Source organism: Protopterus annectens, chromosome 15.part0 (genome assembly GCF_019279795.1).
Source record: "Protopterus annectens isolate FY-2018-M chromosome 15.part0, PAN1.0, whole genome shotgun sequence".
NCBI classification, from domain to species: Eukaryota; Metazoa; Chordata; order Ceratodontiformes; family Protopteridae; genus Protopterus; species Protopterus annectens.
Genome location: NC_056749.1, coordinates 648,025,364 through 648,053,142, shown reverse-complemented (window position 1 = coordinate 648,053,142; position 27,779 = coordinate 648,025,364). Strand labels below are relative to the sequence as shown.

General features: G+C 39.7%; 1 protein-coding gene across 1 annotated transcript in view; it reads right to left on the bottom strand.

Annotated features, from left to right (window-relative positions):
* Positions 1-27,779, bottom strand: part of DOCK11 (dedicator of cytokinesis 11) — a 1,858,863-nt gene that overhangs the window by 1,544,748 nt on the left and 286,336 nt on the right. The window lies entirely within an intron of this gene.

Sequence of the window (27,779 nt, the reverse complement as noted above, 5' to 3'; positions counted from 1 at the left end):
GTACAACCTCACACCCTAATAATGGGTAATTTCAACTACCCCACCATTAACTGGGAAAACTACTCATGTACCAACTCTTTTGCTCAATGTTTTCTGGAATTCATAAATTCCAATGCCTTGGATCAACTTATCCACACCCCAACTAGGGGCAGCAATATCCTAAACCTGGTCATTACCAACATGGGCGACCGGTGTTCCACACCAGAGGTCAGTTCCTCGTTGGTCAGATCCGACCACAAGCTAATCACTCTAGATATCCACATCCCGCTCCCCACCCCCAATAGGGAAACCACCATAAAAAATTCTCCAAAGCCAACTTCACGCTTCTTAAGACAGAAGTGGCAAACATCACGACACCCACACAGACAGACAATAGCGGTACAACTGCTGAATCCTACACAAATGCACTTTATAAGCACTTACACGAGTGCATGGATTGTGCTATCCCTAACAGAACCAAGATGCTATCCTCCAAAAAAAGGAAGCCAATCTGGTGGTCCCCTGCCATAAACAAACTCTAAAACAGAAGAAAGAAACTGTTGCAAAAAAGAGTAAAATCCCATGACTGGAGGAACTCCCTGGTCAGCCTCAGTAAGAAGCTGAGATCCCTCATCAAATCCTCCAAACTAGTTACGAAAACAAAATTGCCACCGATTCTAAAGACAACCACAAAGCATTCTATAGCTATGTCAAGAATTTCAATGGCAAAACTCAGATCTGCTCTGAGTTACAGCACAATGGCACTAAATATACAGAACCAACTGATATTGCCACCATCCTGGCAGATAGGTTCAGTGCTAACTTTACCCACCTCTCACCCCCTAAAGGGCCCATTTCTATACCGGAAGAATGCAAAGTCCCTGTAATCACGGCTGCTCAGGTAAAAACCACACTCTCCAAAGCCAAGAACACAGCATCCATGGGACCTGCCAACATCCCAGGCTGCGTTCTGCATGAACTACAGAATGAACTGGCACCCCACCTAAGCACCATGTCCAATCACAGCCTCACCTCAGGTTTTGTGACCATTGAATGGCGCACAGCGACAGTTATCCCACTCCACAAAAGGGGAGCCACCACGGACCCTGGAAACTACCACCCCATTAGCCTAACGAGCCTGGTCTGCAAGGCCATGAAACGTATCATCATGCAACTTATAAACAAAGACATTGGTAATCTCCAAACTCTGGACCCCACCCAGTTCGGGTTTGTAAAGGGCAGATCATGTCTCCTAAACCTGATAGACTTCTTTGAAGCAGTCACCAAAGCCACAGACGAGGGTAAGGTGGTTCACAAAGCCTATCTAGATCTCGCCAAGGCTTTTGACACCATCCCCCACTCTAGAATTATAGATAAACTCACTAAACTAGGTATACATCCCTATGTCACAAGATGGGCTGCCAACTGGCTCACTGACAGAACCCACACTGTGAAAGTAGCAGACTCCAAATCCGACTTCAGACCAGTGACAAGTGTAGTACCACAGGGTTCAGTCCTGGGTCCTCTCCTGTTTGGTATCTACTTTTCTGAATTACAGGCTAACACAAAAGGTCTTTGGCTAACTAAGTTCGCAGATGAATGAAAACTAGGAGCCATAACTGAAACTCCTAAAGATGCGGACATCCTACAAAAGGGCCTCACTGAGACAGATGCCTGGTGTCAAAGCCATGGCCTCAAGCTCAATGCCCAAAAGTGCACTATCATCCCCTTTGGTAAAAACTCTGTACCCATGAGCTACCATATAGTTGGTAGTCAACTTAACACAGAAAGTATGAGACCTTGGGACACAGGTGGACAGTAGTCTCTCCTTTGATAATCACATCGCCACAGTAGTCAGGAAATCCTTCTACGTGGCACACCTCATCACAAAAGGTTTCTCATCCAGGAAAAAAGGGGTCATTGCTCGTCACTCATTAGACCCATAATAGAGTACAGCGCCGCTTTTGGTATGTACCTCACAAGACATCTACAACAACTGGAAAGGCTGCAGAAATACCTCACAAAGAGGATTACTGGCCTCAAACAGATGCCCTATGCAGACCGTCTCAAAAAACTCCAGCTTTACTCCGTCGCATATCGCCTACTCAGAGGTGATCTCTGCCTAACATACAAAGCTATGTCAAACCCAGGGCTGTTGGACATGCTCCACTTAAAGAAATCCCAATCCCTCCAAGCTACACGCTCTAGGGACCTAAACCTCGTCACCACAATAAACAGAACATACTGGAGGGGTTGATTCCTGTCCCAGAGACTTCCCATACTCTGGAACAGACTACCTATCTATGTCAAACAAAGCTCGTCATTAGCACTCTTCAAGAAAAATCTTGATGATTGGATGGAAAATAGAAAATTCACCCCGGGGATCACCTCTGTGGCTCTGCTCGACAGGGGCACAGGAAAATCATTTTCTTGGGTGGCAAAAGCCAGGGTATATTTTTGGCTAGGCTTGTATAGGCCCTAGGGCTGATAGCCTAGTACCTACCTATGAACAAAAGAAAAAAAATCCTGTCAAGAAGTAAGAAGGAATGTGCACAACAGAAGAAAAAGTCCCTCATTATTCTAAACAAGTGAATCAGGGAACTAGTCAAATCTCTGAAAGCAGACCTTGAGGTAAAAATATCCTCCAAAGCTAAGGATAATCATAAGGCATTTTTCAGTTATGTCTGTAATCTTAAGGGCAATACCCAACTATGTGTGGAATTAGTTGTAGATGGCATCCCCTATATTCAGTTGGAAGATATAGCAAATATGCTGGTTGACAAATTCAGCTCAAATTCACCTCCCCATCACACACAGTTTTCCCCCAAGAAATATTCACCACCAGTCCACTGCAACTTATCACCAAAGAACATGTTGCTACTGCACGATCTAAAGCTAAAAACATGGTTTCAATGGGGCCTGATGACAAACCAGGTTGCTTGTTAAACAGCTTAAGTCAGGACTTATCAGCCCCATCTGGATTTCTATTTAGCAGCCTCTGGACTGGCTTTATCCTGATAAAGTGGAGGACAGCAACAGTCATCCCTCTGCATAAATGGGGACCATCTACTGACCCAGGAAATTGCAGACCCATAAGTTTGACTAGTCTTACATGCAAGGCCATGGAAAAACAATAATCATGGACCTGATAAATAATGACACAGGAAACTTCAAACACTGGCCCTGACCCAATTCAGCTTTGACAAACGCAGGTTTTGCCTACTGAATCTAGTGGATATCTTGGAGAAAGTCACTAACTGGACCCGACCCAATTCAGCTTTGACAAGGGCAGGTCATGCCCACTGAATCTAGTGGATTTCTTAGAGAAAGTCACTAAGGCCATGGATGAGGGTAAAACCGTACATACCACCTACCTCAACCTGGCCAAGGCATATGGCACAATTCCCCTTCACAAGTATTATAAATAAACTCACAAAACTGGGCATAAATAACTATGTCACCAGATGAATAGCAAATTGGCTTATGGACAGGACACATATGGTTAAAGTGGGTGAATTCAGATCCAGCAAGAGTCCAGTTAATAGTGGCGTGCCACAGGTTCCAGTGCTGGGACCACTCTTCTTTAGAATATACTTCTGTGAAGTCATGGCTAATGTGGAAGGCCTCTGAGTGACAAAGTTGGCAGATGACTGCAAGCAGGGGGCAATCACTGAATCCCCACAATGATATCCTTCACAAGGGTCTAGATCAGAGAAATGATTGGTGCCAGAACCATGGCCTAAAACTAAATGTGAAGAAATGCATTATCATAGGGTCTAAATTAAATCAGTGAACGCTTAAAATAGCAAAGATTGATTTATCAACCCTCTTTAAGCAAAAGCTTAAAATCTCAAACACTTGGAACAACGATTTTTTTTCCAGGGAAATAAATCACTGTTCCAAAAAAAAAAATAAAAACCTAAATATAGCAACTCTGAGATCGTACCACAGTGGAGGAAATGGCAAAGTCCCAAAAACGGACCAGTGATTTTTTTTTTTCCCTTGGAAAAAAAATCGCTGTTCTGAGTCTTCGGGATTTTAAGCTTTCACTTACAGAGGGTTGATAAATCAGCATTCACTTTTTTAAGTGTTCGCTGATTTAATATAGACCCTTATCATACACTTTGGGAAATCAAACAACCCTGGAAATGGCATCAATAGCACACCCCTAAGAGTAGACTTAAAGGTGAGAGATCTCAGTATTAGTCTACATCTAAATCTCGAACTTTCACAAGTTCTAACTTCTTATGGTCGAGATGTTAATTAAATATACCAACTCCAAGATCACACTACAGTGAAGAAAATGGTAAATATACCATTCTGTGCTGTACGACAATCTCCATTTAAATGGTTCAAACGTTCACAAGTTTGATGTAATGGTCTAGACCATAAGAAATTTGAACTTGTGAAAGTTCACAATTTAGAAGTAGACCCCTCAGTACACAATCAGATAATAGCCTAAACTTTGCCCGCCATGTGTCCACAGTGCTGAAAAAGTCCTTCTTTGTGGCACAACGTATAAGTAAAGGTATGACAGCCAGATCCAAGGAAAATATAATCCTGCTGTACTCAGCCATCATTAGACCAATAATAAAGTACAATGCAGCATTGGGCATGTACTTGACTAGGCACTTACAGCAGTTGGAGCAACCTCACAGGTTCCTTCCAAAGAAAATACAGTGTGCAAAAAACATGCCCTATGTGGGCAGACTAAAAGCCCTGTCCCTTTACTCTGTCTCCTACCAAGTATTAAGAGGTGACCTATGCCTGACCTACAAGGTACTCACAAATCCATCCCTGATGGATCTGCTACAATTTTCAAGTCAGATAGCAAGAGGGTCACCCGATCCAGGATGTAAACTTAGTCAGTGACTCAAACAAAATATGCGGGAGGCAGGGATATGTCTCTCAAGAGACTGCCCTTCTTTGGAACAGGCTTCCTATTGACGTTAAGCATAGCCCTTCCCTGCCCTCTTCAAAAGCAGTGGCTCAACGGATGGGGAATCACAAATTCGGACTGGGGTAGTGCCTATGTCCATTATGGAGGGGGCAATCTGTAAGATACTCAATGCACAGGCATACATTCATGCAATTACCTTGTCCCTAGGGCCATATATTGTGTACAATTGGGTTATATTGGCTAGGCTTGTAAGGGCTCTTAAGCTGTTAGCCTAGTAATCTCCTATGAAACTATAAACCAATACGATTTCTCAAACATATTAATCAAGGGATGTGGTTGTTAGTTAAATGTATTCTTCTTCAGTACCACAGTGCCTGAGATTTCAGATACATATTTTTGTTTTTACTTTTCATTTCAAATAGCCAAATTCAACTTTCTAAAAAATGTAAACTTAAATCATTCATTGAACTCATTCCTGTTGTTGGAACAATGTTTAAGCCCATTATAAATAACAAAGTAGCTGTGATTTCACAGCCACTATAATTGAAAATATTAAAATGATTCCACTTACATATTATTGTATCAACTGTGTTAATGAAGTCAATATTATTGTCTAATAACTCCACCTGCTTCTGCCCTTCCCCCTCAGTATTTAACCTCCTTCTTCTCATATTTGTATGTCTGCTCCTTTGAACAGGGGCAGGACTCATGTAGTTCATTCCCTACTGAGAGCAACTTGCAAATCCGAGTCCTGCAAAGTGTCTATACTAAAGGGTCATTCAAATACATATTTTTTCAGTGGTTCTATCCCAGATTATGCTGAGTTGTATCATTATTAATGGTCTCTGTTTATACCTTATTATTTTCTACTGTATGTTGATTTTTCCATTTCTTCTGGTTTTGATGTGCTAAGGCTAAACCATGTTCAATTCACAAACTTTAGCACCTCTATTTAATTTTTTCTGCTTTCTTTTTTTATGTCAACAACATGTTGTTCTTTCTTTTGAATAAATTATAATTGTGAACATAATTATCAAATAAGAAATCGCCATGAGTAGCACTGTCAACAGACTGGATCTCTTGTTTCAAAGTTGCTAATTATCTCTTATTATCTCTAACCAAAGTCTTCATAAGTTCATTGCCAAGGTATTTCTAGATTACGTTCCCACAGTATACACACTAAGACCGATTTTAACAGCACTATGACCCTGGGATATTAATTAATTAATTAGTTCTGATGAGGAAATTTATAACATTGTGGAGAATATGCCCAATTTTATGTACAAAAAGGTTATTAACCTGAAAAAGTATAAAATATTAATGAAAGGTACAGGGACCTATACCAAGGTATTTCCACAGGCACAAAAATTATGATCACTGTAACCAGTGCAAATATATTAAGAAAGGTCATAGTTTAATTATTAGAAACAGTTCCAATAAAATGTTACCATTACTGTAAATGTACTACCTTTGTTTTAGTCTCCATAGCTATTTTTGATGACTGTAGTTCATACTACATAGGAAAAACAGAGAATCCTATATAGGGAATTTATGAATATTACTACCACATAACCAAAAAGAGTGAAAATAATGCTTTATAGAGACATAATATTAATTGTAATAATGATAAAACATTTAAGTTTACAATTTTAGAGAAATCTGAGAAGCATCCAAGAGGTGATAATTGTGAGAATAAAACTGGGCATAAGAACTCTGTTGGCAGTTCAGATTCAATGCTCGGTCCCTACCTTGACTAAATGATCATTTGCCTACTACCAGTATTTTTAAACTATGTGCAGCTAAACTTTGAAGATATTTTATATAGATATATATTGTCATATATTTACTTTTATGGCAATATTTTTTATACTTGTTCACGCTTGACTGATTATAATTGGTTAAGATCATAACTGACCATCTTTGAAATGAATATAACATTTATGAATATATTTATATTATGGTTTTATAGCTATGAGTTCACATATCATTATTTTACATGTATATTTATAAGTGAATATTTTATTTTAATGACTTTTTGTAATGTCACTAATTTACAATATATTTTATAAAAATTATTGCAGATGAATGGTATTTGATCACATGATGAGCTCTTTGATATATACATATATATATATATATATATATATGTGGTTCCCATTCAGAAGCCTGAAACATCATAAGCCTGAAAATCAAAATCCTGAAACCAAAAGCCTGAAAATTTAGAATCCTGAAAACTCAAAATCCTGAAAGCCCAAAATCCTGAAAGACCAAAATCCTGAAACTCAAAATCCTGAAAACACAAATAATGCTAATATGTCACTATAAAGACACTAATATCTACTAACTGACCCTGATCCTAACCCTAAGGTCCGTCACTATCGCACACAAACCTGACCCGCGCCCTAAACCTAACTCACTTAAACCGCCCCTAACCCCAATATTTGTCACTATTGCATACATGCCTAACCTGCGCCCTAACCCTAACTCACTTAAACCGCCCCTAACCCTAAAATAAAACCAACCGCACACTTACCTGACCCCAACGCATGACCTAACACCACAGGGCTAACAATAGCAAAGCCACAATGACATCAGTATGTCTATTTTGTGTTTTCAGGATTTTGAGTTTCAGGATTTTGGTCTTTCAGGATTTTGGGCTTTCAGGATTTTGAGTTTTCAGGATTCTGAATTTTCAGGCTTTTGGTTTCAGGATTTTGATTTTCAGGCTTATGATGTTTCAGGCTTCTGAATGGGAACCATATATATATATATATATAGAGAGAGAGAGAGCAGTGCTATGATTTACCAACTAGTTCTGATATCATCCATTTTACAAGAAGGTGCAGGATTAAAGTGCTTAACTTTATATATTTGCCTCATAATTACTAAATGATATTGAGTCATACGAGTCAGTTTCTGATATTTCACCTATGGACTAAATGGAACGACTGGTTCAATATTGGAAATTTCAAACAGGACGTTTTGTTTTTGACCTGATAAATGTCACATTTCCATAAAAATGTCCCAATTCTTACATCTGAAAAGGTGGTAACACTAATTCTGCATGACCAAGAAGGCATAGTGAGTACCCCATTACTCTTCCCCTTAATAGCCCAAGTGGATTCTACCATTCAAGCAATCATTATAATGGCCTGTTTATGGACATCTGGGTATCCCATTACTTTAAACCAGGAAAGAAGGCAATGGGGCAGCCAAAAGCACGAAAACAACTGACGGGTTCAAGAAAGTTTCATGAATTAAAGCGCTTTTCGTTTGCTTCCTTGAGCAAACTTCTTCAGAACATCAATTTGAAAATTCAAAACTCTTGACACATTTAAATAATTACTATGATTAAAACAATTACGGCAAAACCAATCATCGCTCACATCGTGTGTACCTTAATCTGCAATGTTCCTCTTAAAGAAATCCCACTAAATAACATAAAAATACGAATGTACAGACATACAACTATGAAACATATAAATATATAACATGTATTGCTAAAAACATTCATATTGACTATTTACCTCATATTTCTACAGAGTGTTGAGGTCATTCAACAACCATGTGTTATTAAAAATACTCACAACACTAAAATGCTAATACGCTAATAAAAAGCCATTATATATGTTGTGCTGTGATACAACATATTAAATACCTAGACTTCACACTAAATAAAGTCAAGTAAGTAAAAAAAAATCACACTAACCAAAAACTGTCATAAATAGTCACTACTTAACGAAAAAAAGAATTACAGTATAATTCAACTGGGTTTTGTTCTTATTTTTCACCAATTAAGTATTCCAAAGGTAGAATAAAAACATAATAAACACATTATAAACATAATAAACAACCCATCAGCGTCTAAGGCTCCTAAGTTTCAGGATACTACTAATAGAACATGTTTCATTTAATCCAGGGAAATTGTAGGCATTTAGTCTAATTTGCCAAAAAAATATTGACGAAAAATACCTGCTTTATTAAGGAGCTGCGATAGTGTGTCTAATGACACACCAGCTAACAGTGATACACCGGGCCATGACAGCATTCTGGATTCCTTACTGTTAAAGATGGAGTCGATTTTCCACCGTCTAGACCGGTTAGACACCCAGCACAGGGAGCCGTGTCTAGCGTTAACGGTCATTCAGCGTTCTACATCTACAGTACCTTCTGTGGCTGTAAGGACTGCCGATATCCAGGAGGTCGAGGACTCTTTGGAAACCTCTGTTGCTTTGCAAGCTCTGAGGCTGGAAACAATGTCTAGTCCTGCTTTGGTTCAACAGGGGAAACAACCGGGAACTTTGACCAGTATCGCCCCAGTCACACTAGGTCAATGGTCGCAACTTCAAGAGAATCTTCAGGGTTTTCCTTGCCTGTCGGACAATATGGGTGTATTTGATACACCGGAGACTCGCAACGCCAATACTAGGTGCAATTTACCATTGATACAGCCATGTACTGCTACTAATATGTTGGAAGTGGCTGAGTCTGCTACATTGGGGTTACCGGAGCTCAATAAGTGGTTTTCTGGGGATTTTTCTTTCTCTAAAACCACACATACGATCTCGGATACTATACTACAAGACAAAGGTAATAACACTTTATTTACAGACATAGTGGCCAAGCTTAAACTTTTGGATAGCCACTTGGTTAAAATGAAAAAATTACAATTAGAAATAGCATATTTTCGTGAATGCCTTGCACGTAAACTAGTGCCAAAAGGCTTAAGGCACTATCAGTTCCCCACAGGTCTGGTGGCAAATTCTACATTTCATAAAGAACTAATAGAGTTGTTTGACCGGCAGGGGTTACAATTGTTAGAACTTATGATTAAACATTATACTTTATGGGTCGAAGACCTCAATAAGTGAGTAGTGGAACTGGATAAAGACATTAAACTAGATGTTGATTTTCATAGATACAAATATGAATATACTCGTATGTTTACTAGCATCGATCAATACTTGGCTAAATTGAAAAGCAACAAAATGAAGAAGCTGGACCGTGACAGTAAAGCTTATACAGAGGGGGTTGCATATCCAACCCCTTCAGCGGCCCAAGTCTGGCACAACAACTATCCAGCTACTAACTTACAGAATATTCCTGCTACTACTAATGCAGATCAAAATCAACTTCAATGTACAAATAATAATATACTACCTACGGCCACCAATATAATTGATTCTGGTAATCAAAACGAGCATCAGAAGCTAAGGAGGAGTGAAAGGTTATTCCACCTCCAACATAATCAGAATAACAATGGCCATGAGAACCAGTATTCAAATCTTCGGTCAACCAACTCCAAGGGGGCCAGACCAAAACAGCAGAGCAATTATCAGGGGAAGAAACCACAGAGGAAAAGTACAGTTTTGTACCTACCATAAATGTAGATGTCCGAGAGGAATGCATCTGCAGTCTTTACAAATGGGTTGTCCTGTCATCAGGCAGCCCTTCGGTCGGCCGGATTCCAAAGTCTGGGTCTGGCTTCGGCTGGTGTCGCACTTCACCCGACGTCATTGCGGCAGTTTTTCGGGTATAAAGGCATCAGCCGACGCCATTTTCCTCAGTGTTTCTTGCCCCAGATGCCAGGTGCCCTCTTGGATGGCTAAATTTGGATAAATGCCAAAGTTTCCAAATAGTGGAGAGCAAACACATAAAATAAGCATGTATGTACATATATACAAACAAATACACCATAATAGATCCCCCCCAAGCTAGCTGAAGATTGGCAAATACCCTAGGAGTACCTCAGAGGGAAGGAGGGTGGGTAATCCTGACTGCAGATGCATTCCTCTCGGACATCTACATTTATGGTAGGTACAAAACTGTACTATGTCCTTCAAGGATGCATCTGCAGTCTTTACAAATGGGTAGAATACCATAGCTAAACTAGGGAGGAGGAAAAGAGAAGAGATTATGGTGTAGTTAGGATCCCTTGCAAAACAGCAGTGGCAAAACCAGCACGGGATGTAGAGTATAGAGGTAAGTTATAATGCTTGGCAAATGTATGCACGGAGGTCCAAGTAGCAGCCTCTATAATGTCCTTGGTAGCCACTCCTCGTAAGAAAGCTGTGGTAGTGGCTGTAGCCCTTGTGGAGTGAGGCCTGATGTTCTCTGGAGTTTTCTTTCCATGGTAGGAGTAACAAAATCTAATGCAATTTCCTATCCATTTGGAGATTGTCTGTTTAGAAATTGGATTTCCTTCCTTTCCTGTTGCATATGCTACCAGAAGCTGGTCGGTTTTTCTATTGTTTTTTGTCCTGTCCAGGTAGTAGCGTAATTGTCTGTGTACATCCAAGGTATGTAGGAGCCTTTCCCCCTTGTTCTGTGGGTTGGGGAAGAATGTAGGGAGGTGGATAGCCTGATTTAAAGACACTCTGGATACCACCTTAGGCATAAATGTAGGATTTGTTCTCATGGACACTCTATCTTGATGGAAGATTAGGAAGGGTTGCACTGCCATTAATGCCTGTAGTTCAGAGACCCTTCTTGCTGAAGTTATTGCCAGCAGGAAAGCAGTCTTCCACGATAAGTATTGTAATTCTGCTGTTGCTGCTGCTTCGAAAGGAGGAAGAGTCAGTTTTTCTAACACAAAGTTCAAGTCCCATGCTGGCGATGGAGGTTTCCTGGGAGGTTTCACATTTTTAATTTCTCTCAGAAACTGTCTGAGCAGAGGATGCGAGAAGACAGGAGGATCCGAGCTGTACTCTGCTGAAACAGCTGATGCATGTATCTTGATGGAAGAGTAGGACAGGCCTGAATGGAAGAGCTCCGCCAAATACTCCAGGATGTTGGCTATGTTCACCAGTGTCACCTCTTGCCCTTTTGCAGTACTCCAGATGAGATATCTTTTCCATTTTGCTGCATAATTCTTTCTTGTTGAAGGTCTACGAGCCTCCAGGATTATGTCTTTAACCCTTTGGGATAAATTTGGGTTAATTGCTGTTATGTTATGTTCCAGGCAGTTAGCTGCAGAGTTTTTAGGTTTGGATGCAGGATGTTGTAGTTGTTCTGTGTTAGCAGTAATGGGATCAGGGGCAGTGTCCATATTTGTTCCCGGGACATGCTCCTCAGCAGTGGGTACCAATGTTGTCTTGGCCAGTCTGGTGCTATCAGAATGATCCTCGGACGTTCCTCTTTGATTTTCAGAAGCACCTTGTGCATCAAAGGAAGTGGAGGGAAGGCGTATGCTGTCAGGCTTTTCCAACTGAAAGATAGGGAGTCCACCTTCCAAGCAAGAGGGTGGTAAGTCCTTGTGCAGAATTTCTTCAACTGATGATTGAATGGGGATGCAAACAAGTCTATTTGTGGTAACCCCCATTCTCTTGTGATGGTTTTGAAGATGTCCGGATGCAGCATCCATTCGTGGGCATCTGTTGTAGTTCTGCTTAATATGTCTGCTAGAATGTTTTCCTTCCCTGGTACATAAATTGCCTGTAACTGAATGTTGTAGCTCAGAGCCACATCCCATAGATCCAGTGCCAGCCGGCATAGAGGGTATGAGTGTGTGCCTCCCTGTTTGTTGATGTACCACATAACTGTGGTGTTGTCTGTCCTTATCATCAACTGGCCTTCTTGGAGAAATGGCCTGAATGCCTGGATTGCCAATTTCACTGCCATCATTTCTTTTAGATTTATGTGCAGATGTAGCTGGTCTTGAGTCCATAAGCCTTGAATGCACTTGTCCATCATGTGTGCCCCCCAACCGAGGTCTGAGGCATCTGTTGTGATGGTTTGTCTTGGTTGACTTTTGCGGAAGGGTAATCCTGTGTTTGATTGGCAGGCCTGAGCCCACCATAGGAACTCTTGTTTCAGGCATGGGATCATTGGAATTTTGGTTTCTAGGCTGTGCTGGTGCTGGGACCACAAATTCTTTAGGTACCACTGCAGCTTTCTCATATGCAGCCTGGCATGAGGGACCAGTATTATGCAGGATGCCATGAAGCCTAGAGCTTGTAGCACTTTTCTTGCAGTTAAATGGTTCTGCTTTGTTAATGCCAAGAAGTAGAGAGGAAGTTGCTCTTTCTTTTCTGTGGTTAGAAATGCCATTTGTTTTGATGTGTCCAGTTCTGCACCCAGAAAGGTTATTCTTTGGGATGGAATCAGCCTTGACTTTTTTGTATTAACTGTATATCCCAGGGCTTGCAGCAGGTAGATGACTCTTTGTAAGTCTTCTGATAGTTTGTTTTTGTTGTCCGCTTGTATCAGGCAGTCGTCCAGGTAGGGATAGATTTGAATCCCCTGAAGTCTGCAATGAGCGATTACTGATGCCAGGCATTTCGTGAACACTCTGGGCGCAGTAGATAAGCCAAAGGGCAATGCTGAGAATTGATAATGCTCTGATCCTGCAAGAAATCGGAGGTATCTTCTGCAAATAGGTCTTATGGGGACGTGCAGGTATGCCTCCTTGAGATCTAGAGTTACCAGCCAAGACTCCTTGCCCAGCATGGGAAGAAGCTGCTGTAGGGTCAGCATTTTGAATTTTGGAACAATGAGGAATGTGTTTAAAGCGGACAGATCTAGAATAGGCCTCCATTTGTTTTCTTTTCTTGGTACCAGGAAGAGTCTGGAGTAAAATCCTTGTCCTTGCTCCATAGATGGTACCTTCTCCACAGCTCTCATTTCTAATAATTGAGATATTTGTTTTAGAGCTTCTGTCCTTTGAGTAGGTGGTAGATTCGGCATTCCTCTCTTTCCTGGTAGGGTATGGAAGTGGAATCTGTAACCTTGGTCTATAGTTTGCAAAATCCATTTTTCTCTTGTAATGCAGTGCCAGTTTTTTGAAAATAAGGTTAGCTTTCCGCCTAAAGGTGCTTCTAGTTGTTCCCTGGTAGGTGGTGCCACCGCCAAGTCACTGTGATTGAGTTGTTGTAGTGGTGGTGGCTGTATCCGTGCCTCGTTGGTTGTTACCCTGCCACTGCCGACCTCTGTAGGCACCCCTGGATTGGTTCCTGCCTCTAGAGCGCCTATTCCTGCCTCTTTGTGCCTTAGAGGAGTCTGGAAAGGACCAATTCTTGGAGGGCCAGTTCCGGCTAAACCTTGGAGGTTGAACTTGCAAGAAGTCTTTCACTGTTTGCACAGATTTTGCTTTCTCTTCCATCTTTTTTAGTACCTGCTGTGCAGGAGAACCAAATAAATTGACCTTGTCCATAGGTGCATCCAAAAGCTTAGATTTGACATGGTCTGGTAATGCCTGTTCTTTCAACCATGCATGCCTCCTGATAACTGTGCCAGTCATGGCTGATCTAAAGGAAGCCTCCAGTGCATCATAGCCACATTTTAAAGAATGGTTACTAACCTACTGTATGTTATGTACCATTTCTTGAACATACTTTTTATCTAAAGATTCTACAGAGGACAGCTTTTTAGTCAACTGGACAAGCATAAACTCTTGATATTGAATCATATGAAATTGGCAGTTCAAAGCTCTAGCTGACAAAGTAGCAGAGGTGTAAACTTTTTTACCCCATCTCTCTAAGGACCTGGATTCCCTTTCAGAGGGGAGGGGGTTTTTAGAGGAAGTAGCTGCTACAGCTTTTGGACCCTGGGAGATAGTCTCTGGATCTGCAAAAGGAGCCTTATATAAGTGGTGATGAATGTCCGGGACCCTGTAGTACCTATCGGGCTTAGCAGGAGCCGGAGGTTAAGTATCAGGAGCAGTGCAAGCATCATTAAATGCATCATCAACAACAGGAAGAACTGGAGGTATAGCTAAAGGCCTATGCTGTGGCAAATGTAGAAAGGCCCTAAGCCTTTTTCTAGAGTCTGAGAAATCTTGGCCCTGCCACTGAAATTGTTCCCTCATAGCATGCAAAGTTTCCCCAAAGGAAAATTCCTCAGGAGGAGAGGCTGAAGGGATGGACTCCTCAGCATCAGAGTCTTCGTAAGGAGAATAAGAAGCCTCAGGAGGGTCTGTATGTTCTGAGTCATCAGAGGAATCATCTGCGGATACTGGCTCAGGGGGCTCTGCTCTAGGCCTCTTTTCTGGAGGGGGGAGAGAGACCCTATCTGGATGAGGCTGGGCTCCACGAATTAAAGAGATGAGATCCTCAGCCAAAGAAAGCATATGGGAACTGGTGCTGGGCCTGTGAGAGGGGGGCTTGGCAGGCACAGGTTTTGATGTTTTGGCTGCTTTAGCCCTGGCAAAGGCCTTACTAGACATAGCTGGAGGAGGCCTAGCAGCTCCACGTGCAGGGGTAGAAATATCCAGGGGGATGGTGTCTGATAAATCCTGTGAAACCGCAACAGAAGGTTGGATTTCAGAAGCCGTTTCTACCAGGTTAGAAGAGGCCTCGGTAGAAGGCAAGTTATCGGCTGAAGAAAGAACCACTTGCTCGGCTTCGGCCGAAACCGAGACACTCGTGGTTTGCTTAACCGCGGTTTCGGCCGAAACCGCGGACCGCGAGTGTCGGTCCTTTTCTCTGCGTTTCTTGGTTATTTGCGTAGTCGGAGGATCCGACGGCATAATGTAGGCAAAATCGGAGCCGAAAATCTGTTCAGCAAAGTCCGATCGATGTCTGAGCATCCGCCGGTTAAAAGAAGCACAGGCTAGACAAGATGCTACGTCGTGGTCTGGGCCTAAACAATGTATGCAATAGGAGTGGAAATCTTTATGAGGTATTTGTTTCCCACAAGATAAACAGTTATTAACTTTCTCTGACATCGGCTCTGAGGCAAGAAAGAGTCCCCAACGGGGTACTTAGCTTTATAGAAGTCTTCGAAGTAGTATTCGGTAGTAGTAATCTCTGGATCTGACCGACCGGCACTTGCGAACAGCTTTTGCTTCGGGCGCCACGCGGCAAGAAAGACAGAGGAAAATGGCGTCGGCTGATGCCTTTATACCTGAAAAACTGCCGCAATGACGTCGGGTGAAGTGCGACACCAGCCGAAGCCAGACCCAGACTTTCGAATCCGGCCGACCGAAGGGCTGCCTGACGACAGGACAACCCATTTGTAAAGACTGCAGATGCATCCTTGAAGGACATCAGAACAAACGAAAAACTTAACAGACCACGTGGACTTTAGTCCGGCCTTAGGAACTACTTGTTTAGCATCATCATCTGTCACATTACCATCAGATGACACAGGAGAAAATGACCTAATAGGAGAAAGTACAGTTTTGACTGGTCATGACGATATTAATGAAAGTTTGGCATTTAAACCTATGGTCATTACTAATCAGTCTGGAGACTTTAAAGTCTTTAATTTTTCATCTGTAGTGATACCTTTGGATATCGTAGATTTTTTATCAAAGAGTTACATGTATGTTCCTGAGCAAAAGCCTAATGTAGTTAAAACTATTATTGACCTTAAAGTTTTTAATAGGAATCTCAATTTCAATTTGATGATGGGTGGTGTAGTTAAGGACCCCAATGTGAGCCAGTTTTATATTCCTAGTACATTCAATCCTCCCTTACATCCTTTACTATTGGTTTTTGAACACCTCTGCGAATTAGATATCAGACAGAGTTTTAATAGGAGACCTAAGGCCACAAGTAAGCAAAGCATCAACCTTTTTGAGCAAGAATGCCTTGAATTTTTGAACTCTCAAGACATCTGTATCTGTAAGCCAGATAAAGGTGGCGGTTTGGTAATCTTTGATAGGTCAGATTATGTAGAAAGGATGAACTTATTATTAGATAATCCAGCATATGCTATCAGTTCTAGATCTGAAATAAATAAAGCATACAATTTTATAAGAAATAGCATAGAAGATCTGTTTATAGAAGGGAGAATTGAGCAGAATATTTACAACTACATGTCTACCACTTACCCCAGATATCCTTGCATTTTTGGAATACCTAAAATCCACAAGGATATGGTGAACCCACCATTGCGTCCACTGGTGGATGGTAGAGGCTCACCTACATATCCTTGCGCTAAAGTTGTGGATGCAATATTACAAAAATATTTAAGTAAAGAACAGCAAATATGCAAGGACTCTTGGTCGTTTCTTATAAGTTTGGATAATTTGGAGTTCAGCATGGACTGCAACTTCCTCACAGTTGACGTGAGGGACTTGTACACAAGCATTCCCCAGGACATAGCTATAGAATGGGTAAACTTGCTGCTCACTAAGCACGGCACTTCTGCTAGTGAGGTGACACTGGTTGTGGAACTATTAGAAGTTGTATTGTATAATAATTTCTTTATGTTTGGAGATGAAATTTACCTCCAAAAAATCAGAGTAGCTATGGGTTCCCCTTTTGGAGCCAGTATAGCCAACTCTGTCATGGCACATTGGGAATCAGAATATGTCTTTAACAACACAAGGATTAATGACTTGATCATTTACTATACAAGGTACTTGGCCGATATATTCATCATATTTAAAGGTGATGCTGAAACAAGTAGGTTTATAGTCCAAACCTTTAATGAATCAACTCAATTTTTTAGAATTTAAAGGCTAACTTTAATAAAGACGTTATAGCATATTTGGACATACGGTTATCCAAGAACTTCGAACAAGGAGGTTATGTTGCCAACATTTATAGGAAGAGCACTTTCTCAAACTCTTTTTTACATTTTTCCAGTTGTCACCCACACTACCAGAAGCGTTTCGTAGTAAAAGGACAACTAGTGAGAGCAGCACGAATAGTTAGTATAGATCAGGATTTTATGGAAGAATGTCAATTGCTGAAGTCCATGTTTCTTCATAGGGGTACCAGCTAAAGTTACTGGATGAATTAATAACAGAGGTCCAGTACAAAAGAACTAACGGGACATATAAACCTCTATTAAGGGTTAAATTTAGCAATAATGATACCGAATTACCAAACTACGTTATGGACGTCAATGAGAATATGACATGTAGGTATATTACAGACATCCAGAGTGAAATGAGTCTGATCACCACATTCAATGTATATAGTTATATATTTTTGGACATTATTAAGAAAAACTGGGGTCTATTTAGAACCAACCCCTTAATTTATGCAAAAATGGGGGACTCGCCAAAAATAATATTCAGAAGGGGTCGGAACCTTAAGGATTCATTAGAGAAACAGTGTAGGCCCCAGTTAAGAAACACGGGAATGTTTAAATGCCAGAACTGTAATTATTGCAAATTTGTTGATAATATATATTTGATGACAGTGAATGGTATTTGTATTAGACTGAAGTCAAGATTTAACTGTAACACAAAAATGGTGGTCTATATAGCATTATGCCAAAACTGTCCTGCTTTTTATGTTGGCAAAACGGAGAGCAAGCTCCGTGAGAGGATGTATGAGCATCAATATGCTATTAGCAGGAACAAACAAGATAATGCTTTGGCGAAACATGTTCAGTCTAATGCAGACCACAAATTTAAATTTGCAATAATAGACCAGATTAATCCAGATGTAAGGGGTGGACCAGCACCCCTACGCCTGGAAGAGTTGGAACTTTTTTTGGCAAATTAGATTAAATGCCTACAATTTCCATGGATTAAATGAAACATGTTCTATTAGTAGTATCCTGAAACGTAGGAGCCTTAGACGCTGACAGGTTGTTTATTATGTTTATAATGTGTTTATTATGTTTTTATTCTACCTTTGGAACACTTAATTGGTGGGAAATAAAAACAAAACCCAGTTGAATTATACAGTAATTATTTTTTTCGTTAAGTAGTGACTATTTATGACAATTTTTGGTTAGTGTGATTTTTTACTTACTTGACTTTATTTAGTGTGAAGTCTAGGTATTTAATATGTTGTATCACAGCACAACATATATAATGGCTTTTTATTAGCGTATTAGCATTTTAGTGTTGTGAGTATTTTTAATAACACATGGTTGTTGAATGACCTCAACACTCTGTAGAAATATGAGGTAAATAGTCAATATGAATGTTTTTAGCAATATATGTTACATATTTATATGTTTCATAGTTGTATGTCTGCACATTCGTATTTTTATGTTATTTAGTGGGATTCCTTTAAGAGGAACATTACAGATTAAGGTACACACGATGTGAGCGATGATTGGTTTTGCCGTAATTGTTTTAATCATAGTAATTATTTAAATGTGTCAAGAATTTTGAATTTTCAAATTGATGTTCTGAAGAAGTTTGCTCAAGGAAGCAAACGAAAAGCGCTTTAACTCATTAAACTTTCTTGAACCCGTCAGTTGTTTTCGTGCTTTTGGCTGCCCCATTGCCTTCTTTCCTGGTTTGTTGTCGGTTTACCGCATTACCTTCTTCACTCATTGCACAGAAGGTGGGTGCAAAATGCTGTGATACTGTGTACGTGTTGCCATTTGCATTCAGATGCAGACCTTCAGCTTGTACTGGATAAATATCCAAATCAGTTAGGTCACTCCCTTCATCTGGCCATGGCAGGAGATACAGACCATTCAAATGAGTCCCTCTGTGGCCCTCTGGTTCATGAAGTCATTGCTGATTCAGAGTTATTAGAACTAGATATAGCAAAATCCACAGAGTATCACCTTCCAGCCTTTATAACTTCTATTACACTTTACTTGCACAGGCTTAAAAATACAAACAGTTTTCACTTTTGAGTATATAATAGGAATTTATCTTCATGTAAAGCAAATATGCATTTTCAAAGTGTCCTTTTCCAAAGCAACTTCATTCAGAACTGAAACATTCAGTTTTTAGAAACAAATTTCAAGCCACGTCAACACTGATTTAATTATGATGATCTATTACTTCTACATGTTGCATTCTTTTTGCAATTGCAAGAGTCTTGACATTTGGCAAGTACAAAGGGGTGTTAAATATAGCATCCATGGTTAACAAGCACTTTGATAATGCCTTATCTGGCATGTTATAAAAAACAACACTTCTCTTATTCTGGGAGAAGGATACTGCTATTAAAGTGTCTAAAGAGAACAGAGGGAAGACTGTCGAGTAATCTTTAGTTAAATCTGTGAACAGCACCCTATGGGAATAACAGCCTTACGGTGCAGCTGTCCCAAAGCGATATTTAAAATATCAAATGTTAATTCAGGCAAAGTCTATAACAACATCTCTGAATGTTACCTTCATTTAATCTATTTTCTATACTTAAGAAAAAAACGCCAGTCCTGTAACATCTTACCAAACAAGAATGTTTTCACTTTGCTGAAACTATATTTTCTTGCAATGCTGATGTCACAGTATATATGTCAAAGGGTTTGTGGCACAAAGAAAAGCCAATGCATTTGCATATTTCCCAATAATAAACTGTGTAAATGGCAGGTGCTTGTTATGAATGAGACTCTCACACTGGAAATTAATTGCAGTAGTTCTCTTCATGGTTGTTTGCAGACAGATAACACTAATGATTTAGGTGTTGGTCAATAATGGCAGGTCTGTACTTCACAAACTAACCTGGGTAAGCAAACTCATTTAGAAATGTTATCACTTAATACTGACAGGGGATTTGCCACTGCTCACTGACATACCGATTGGTTGAGTTCAACTTCCTGATTTTGAATTTCTAAATAGTATCTTTCATATGAAATTACTTGCTGGTATGGTTTCTATGTTCACATGGGCAGTAATTTATATAAAAGGGGGATCTTCATTTTTCTCTGTGGTTGTAGGACCCTGAGTTAATATACAGAAGTAGGGGTGTGTGGGGGTAAAGTCCCACACACAGATGGTAAAGGGGAACTTGCCATCAAGAAGAAAATCAAAAATTGTTTCAGTGATTTGAGGTTCAACTCGTTATTTGTTCCAGTTGGATCTTTGTGGATTAGTAACAAAAAACATACCAAAAGAACAAAAAATATTGACATAATAGACAATTATGTGCACTTTCTGAACAGCCATATATAGCTGTGGATATCACATAGGGGATACTTGCATTATAACTCCATTCCATATTGAACTGACAATGTTGCACTGTTGCATAGCTGCATTCAGTATATGCATTATCTGAACTGACAATGTTGCACTGAGGCATAGCTGTATGCAGCACACAGACTACCTGAACTCACTATGCTGCACAAGGGAATAGCTGCATGCAGCACATGCACAACCTGAAGTGACCATGCAGCAATGTGGCATAGCTGTATGCTGCACACACACACACACACACACACACACACACACACACACACACACACACACACACACACATACACACACACACAATCTGAACTGGCTGTGCTGCACTGGGGCATAGCTGCGTGCAGCACATACACTATCTTTACTGACCATTCTGCACTTGTGCATAGCTGCATGACGCACCCACACTACCTGAACTGACCATGCTGCACTGGGGCATAGCTGTCTGCAGAACATGTGCTAACTGAACTGACCATACTCCACTGGGGCATATCTGCATGCCGCACACACTCCGTACTGGTAGAGTTCATGCTACCTCATGGTTCACTCCTGTTTCAACAATGAAGTAAAAAGCATTCCCCGAACTTCCTCACCTTTAATATGTCCCTTCTGATTGTCTAATGATCCCAGCCATCCCACATATATAATTTTTTAACTATGAACCTATTTGACTACTGTTTTAACTTGCTTAAACAAATTATTTAATAATTAAAAGTATTAAAAATATTTGAGTTCTGTAATTGGTTTTACTTGCTGTCTTACAGTCTGTCCATGATTACGATTCCAAATAAATAATATTTCCTTGATATTCTAGTGCTCTCCTTTAAATACCCCAATAATCATTTCATTAAAAATGAGTAGTGGTCTGCTAAACTCTACAAGGGGAAATGGCACCTGGCAAAGCCCTGCACCACCTATTGCTACAACCTGTTTACAGAAGACTAAAATCAATTAATAAGTGCAATGCCATGCACATGATCATTTTTTCATGCCATTGTTCAAACAGCTAAGGCCACATGGGATAAACTGCACCACTCAATGGTTCCCATTGTGGAAGCAGTTAGGATGGGGACCATGTGACTTGTTGCAATATTAAACTACCTATCATCTCATTTAAAATAATAAGTGGGCTGATCATACAGGAAAGTCCTGCTAGATCTGCAAAACAATAGTTCCATTCATAACAAGACTTTCTGGAGAAGGACAAAATGACAGAGCACCATAAAAAATTATATTTTTATTACATATGTAGTCATGTGATCAGCAAAGGTTTGACTAGATCCAAAGGAAATAATATTTCAGATTACAGTGATGAGATTGAGAAACATGAGAGCACAAATGAGTAATTCTTTCTACAGACGTATAATTACTAATTCAGAATGTGGTGAGGTTACTCCATTTGACAGGCTAAAAGTAATGCAATTTTTCAAAAATAGATGAGCAAGAACGGAGAGACACTGGAAGACAACAGAATCAACCGTTTCTGAACCTAAGCCAATGAATGTAGAAAAATAATGAGTTAACAGAGACAGATGCACCAATCATATGTGATAATGCATTTTTACTAAGCAGAGCAGAAACAGATGCTCTGTTTACAACAGTCTTATGTTGATTTAAGTGTCATCAGAAGTGTGATTAGCAAACGTGCAATTTTTCAGTTCACAAAGAAGTTTTTTGGCAAACCCTGAATCATTAATCTGACAGCATAATGAGTAAACAAGGTGTTAACAAAAATAAAATGTAAGTATCATGCTCCTGTAGCTGTTGAAGACAAATTTACGGTTTTGTAAATATATTTACTGCATGTTACGTTATATGATAAATCACTGCATCCTTTACAAACACAATTTCACTGTCTGAGTTGTGTAAAACTAAGAATCAATTTATGTAGCACTGTGTATGTAGGGTGGTTATTTTTACAATGGAAAACTACTACACTACTGGAAAAAGTTAATCAGAAGACATGCTTCATTAAATTCTGAAAGTCATAACCTTTTAGTCCAGGTGTTAGAATCCATTAAAATTAATTAAAGGATGGGATGTTAGTAAACAACCCAAACATTAGCAAATGAAGCAACAATGTATACTAATCTTGCTTTTCAGACATAAGTTTAGTGATCAGTGAATCCAAGTTTAACAATAAACCAGAGTTGTATGACCAAAGCAAAGATTAGAGAGATATTTTGTTGCAGTCAGTCCAATTAGTTAATTACTTAATTGTCTCAAAAGTTAATGGAATAAGGTACTGTGTTCTGTGATAGCTTAATGTTTTTTCTGGATTTTAACTCGGTAAACTTTCATGGGTAAGCATAAAGCTGACAGCTCCTTATGGAAATGCTCATCAAGCTAAAATAACATTAATAAGCTTGTATGACAAAGAATTATGATTTCTAATGAGGGAAGTAAATGTCATTAACCTGCAAGAAACTATAGTATTTTTACAAACGGGAAGGTTCATTACACCAGAAAATATGTAATTTTTGGTGAATGAGGTGCAAAAGTGTGACTGCAGCATCAGAAAAACTGTTGCCTTTAGGATAGGATCTCCTCCTTGTATAGCTGTTGCATAGCAGCCATGTAAGATATGTCTGGGTGTTTTTAAAGGCAACCTGTGTGTGACAGCATAGGGTGATGTTACTAAGGTACCTTCACAAATCAGGCTACACAGATAAATGTGAAGCACTACCAAAGTGTATGGCTATAGTGTAGTCCACTGCAAAATCTCCATGTTGCAGGCAATGGAATACCTCTTTACATGTAAATGACACGGGTTGCTACAGGTGTGCAAAACTGTGGATCACCATACATAACTGACGACAATGTATAACCTAAATATGCATCTATTTGTAAACAAAACTTTCAGTAGCATACAGACTGACAAATATAGGCACAGAACATGAGGGGTTCAGGAACAGGGTTAAAATGGGCAATCAGAAAACACCTTAACTGCTGAAGAATGCATGGGAAGATCGTTTCCTCTGCAGTATGGAAGGGGTCAAAAATAATGGAAGCCTTACTGTAAGCTAAACCTGAAAAGAAGAAGAGGACCACTGCAAAAAAACTAAGGTAACCCTGATGAAGTTACAAATTTGAAGAATATATCTTACTTAAAGATTTGGCAACATCAGAACAGGTTATTTTGGAGAGGGACACAAGGCTCTCTCCTTATATGGAGGACATGGGTGGGGCTGGCGGCCATCACAGAAGAAAGTCAGTAAAGTTCCATTTGAATGATTAGTTCCAACTCAAATTTGATCCAGCAACCTGTGATTCAGCCAGCCATAGCTAATGGAACCAGATGGCAATGATGATCATACTTCACAGTTACTCAGAATTGTGGCAGTAAACATGGAAGGAACTAGGTAGCAACTGAAGTTAGATATGGGCAAATGGTATGTCAACTCATTTTCTGTAACAGGTCTGCCAGTTTAGTGTAGAAGATTAAGATTATAAAAACTGCTAATGAACTTCATCTTACATTTCTTGGTTAGAGTCCCTCATTCTCTTTGTCTACTGTGCAACTGAGCAAATCACTTAACCAGACAGTGTTCTTAGGTTGTCCTGAAAATAAATAATTTAGCCTACTAACTTCAGCTGGTTAAGAACTGGGGGGAAAGTGCACCATGAAAAACATAATCACTGAATACACATACATCAAAGCAGTAAAAACAAAACCTTTTTTTAAAGTTTAAAGATGATACAAAATTATCAAAGGCATAATTTTGCTGAGGCACAAATAAAGCACAAATCTCCCCTCTATGTCCTCCTACACACAATCACTTAATACACCTTAACCTTAAACGGCTGCAGCCTAAAATATAATCATAACCCAGACTTCATCATTAAACCGATTGTCACCAGTTAATGCAAATATAGCAGAAAAACCTTTGGTCATCTGACCTTTTATTCAGACTGATATCTGGCAGCACTGAGTTTGATGAAATGGCCATGATAAAACATCATTTGATTAGACTATCCTGAATGAATTATACAGATTGTTAGTGTTTTAGCTCTGACTGAAATACAGGATAATTGAATTAGAATTGGGGCACAGGTAAGAAATAAGGCTGGAGATCAAGCTAAACAACTGAGTATAGTCTTCACCTTGTATGTATTTAAGAAGAAACAGAAAAGCCAGGTCCTGGTATGGAGAAGGGGGAAAGATAGATGGAGGCAAATGGAAGACTCACCAGCTAAAAAGTACAGGAGGAGTGTAAAAGACTTCAAGGAGATAAGTCATAATCATTAGAGGATCTGCCACCCTGAAAATTTAACAATTTGTATTTGATGCTTGGACAGCCATTAGCTAAACCATACACTAACTTTGTATCTTTCACAGGAAAATGATGCAGTGACATCATACTGTGGCATGGAGTTGGAGATGCAAAGTACATCAGTTGGCCAAGCTTCAACAGGTCTGGTAGGCTATGGTCATCTGAAGGAAATTCATGGAAACTATTCTTTAGATCAGGCTGATGGGAGTTCCTAGTATTAATCTTACCAATGGACTCTGTGGCACCCATCTGGACTTGAGGAATGTACCATACCTTAGCAGAAATTATTATGGCTTATGTTTTGGTTTGCCTCATTGGGTCAGGTAAATTTATAGCAAGGACACAAAGAGGAAATTCCTAAGGGGGATACAGTACAGACAGAGAAAGAAATAAAGAATAAAATAAATACATAGCAATTGCTTGTACACCATATACCTTGTACTGAATTAACAAAAGTTAGAAATTCATAGGTAAGTACTGAGCTAACTTCTCTTCAGGGTCATTTTGAGCCTAACCAGTTAACCTTTTTGTACTCAAATTAACCTATCCCATTTGGTTACAGACTGGTCTTATTCATCCATTTGTCAATAATTATATATTACCCCTAATGAGAATAACTGGGATCATACCACAAATAATTTGAGGGACACATGCGTGGGATAATGAATTTAGCTACATCTGGTCATTAGTAGTACAGGGTGCAGTCCTGGTGTAAATTTTCCATTATACAGAACAGTACAATATTAAGTCAACATTAACACAGAATAGAGTAGTAAATTTAATAGTCTAGCTGGTTTTCTTCTGCTGTGTTTAGGATTCCAGTCTCACTATAGTATGGCATGTTTCTACAGCAATGCATACAGGTCAAAATACTTCATGTATTCATAATGTGTTGCTAAACTTCCAATAAATCAGAAAGTCAACCTTTATATATGTTGCTGGCAGTATAGTATACCAAGGTAGAATGCCTTGATGGTGCTCTTTCATCAACAGAAATAGATATCCTCAGATTTTGTTAAACCTTTATACAGGTAAGGTGCACTGTTCTTAGGTGAGGTTTTACCTGTTACTTTGTGAATGATAACAATGCACTGTAAGGGTTAAAGCTCAGAGGATCAGGCACAGAACCTTCACTGTTGCCTCAGTGGTATATGTATTTTGTGGGAAATTCACCTGCTGTGTCACGTGATTTTTTATTCAAGTAAATATGAGTTGGGGAGCAGTGAAAACTGCAGATCCAAAAGGGGGAGGGGTGTCGTCTGTGATTTTCTTGCTCATTATGTTAACTGCTTTCTGATGTGCTACAAGACTCAGTTTCTGATCATCTCATTTAGCAAACTGTTGCTGTGCTCTTGAAAGCTTACTTTGTGATTAGTAATTAACCCATCATAGTTACTAATTCAATGCATCCAAAATCTCCTTGGATCAGTAATTCTGTGAACATGTCCTTCCTTGTGTCATCTGGCTTAGTGACTAGCACAATCATTATTTTTGTTTTCACACTGATAACCAGTTTATTATTAAGACAACACTCCTTCAGCATATCAAAGCCTATCAATAACTGTTCTTTTTTCTCATAAAAAATCATGGTACATAAGCCACTTGACTGCATCAAAATTGGATGACTAATGATATTTTACTGCAGTAATCTGTAAGTAAATCAAACTGCGTTTCCACCAGTAGGTCAAGTTCAGTAAAGAGTTAACTTTGTATGTTGATTGTACTATTACTAGCCAAAAGAAAAAAAAAGGTCTCCTGTAAGAACAGTTTTCATCTGTCACAGTTAGTAGAATTCATATAAGGCAAAAGACTGTGGCCATATGCCATCTCTAAGACCAGCTGTCTCACCATAGAATTTTCCTATGTTTTATTCATACTAAAATTGTGACTGTTTGATTATGTACTGAAATTGTACATGTGCTAACTGCACAATCACACAAAGTTAGAGTTGAAAATCAGTCCCTTTTCATTCATGACCATCATAAATCAGGGTATTTTTCTTGACTTTTAGTAGTAGCAGTATAGTTTTACACTTAGTGGGATATGATCTGCACCCCCCCACTAAAAGGGGAGTGGAGGGCAGAAAAAGAGGTGGAGTGCAATGTGACCAGAGACAGCATCCTCTTCTTTGGCCTAATACCCTCTCTGGGCCTACCATGTTGCCACTGTGTACTTGCTACCACATTTAGCTATTACCCAAGTAGTACAGCTACCTTTCTGGAATCTAGTCTTTACCCACTATCAGTGACTACTTACCATCCTCTGGCTTATCTTACCTGCTGTTCTTGTCTTCTCAAACTGATTCTAGCATGCCCTCACTCACCTCCTCACTTGCCACTTCCTGACCTTGCTTATAAACCTCTCTCTTTCTTTTCGCTTTCTCCTGTGTGTTTCTGCTGTTAATATATAAAGAATAGACAGTTAATGAGCACACAATGTGTGTGTGTGTGTGTGTGTGTCTGTGTGCTTTGTCACATTATTTTGTTAACCGTAATGCAAATACATTTGTAACCTGAGTTGAGCCAGTTCTGAAATAAACAAACAGATTGTACTTCTGAGCAGCTGAGGAGATATTCTGTACAGTAAGTGACTGATATTCAAAACTTTACCATATCAAAACTCGAACATTCCCACTTCGTAACACAGATTGATGGTTCTACTGTTTTATGGCACAGTGGTGCAGCGGCAGTGTTGTTGCCTCACAGCAACAGGTTCTCCAGTTCGATTCTCAGCTGGGGTGCTTTCTGTGTGGAGTCTGTATGTCCTCCATGTGTTCGAGTGGGCTTCCTCTGGGTGTTCCGATTTCCTTCCATGTTATAAAGAGATGCGTCTGGAGCGTTTCTCCCACGGC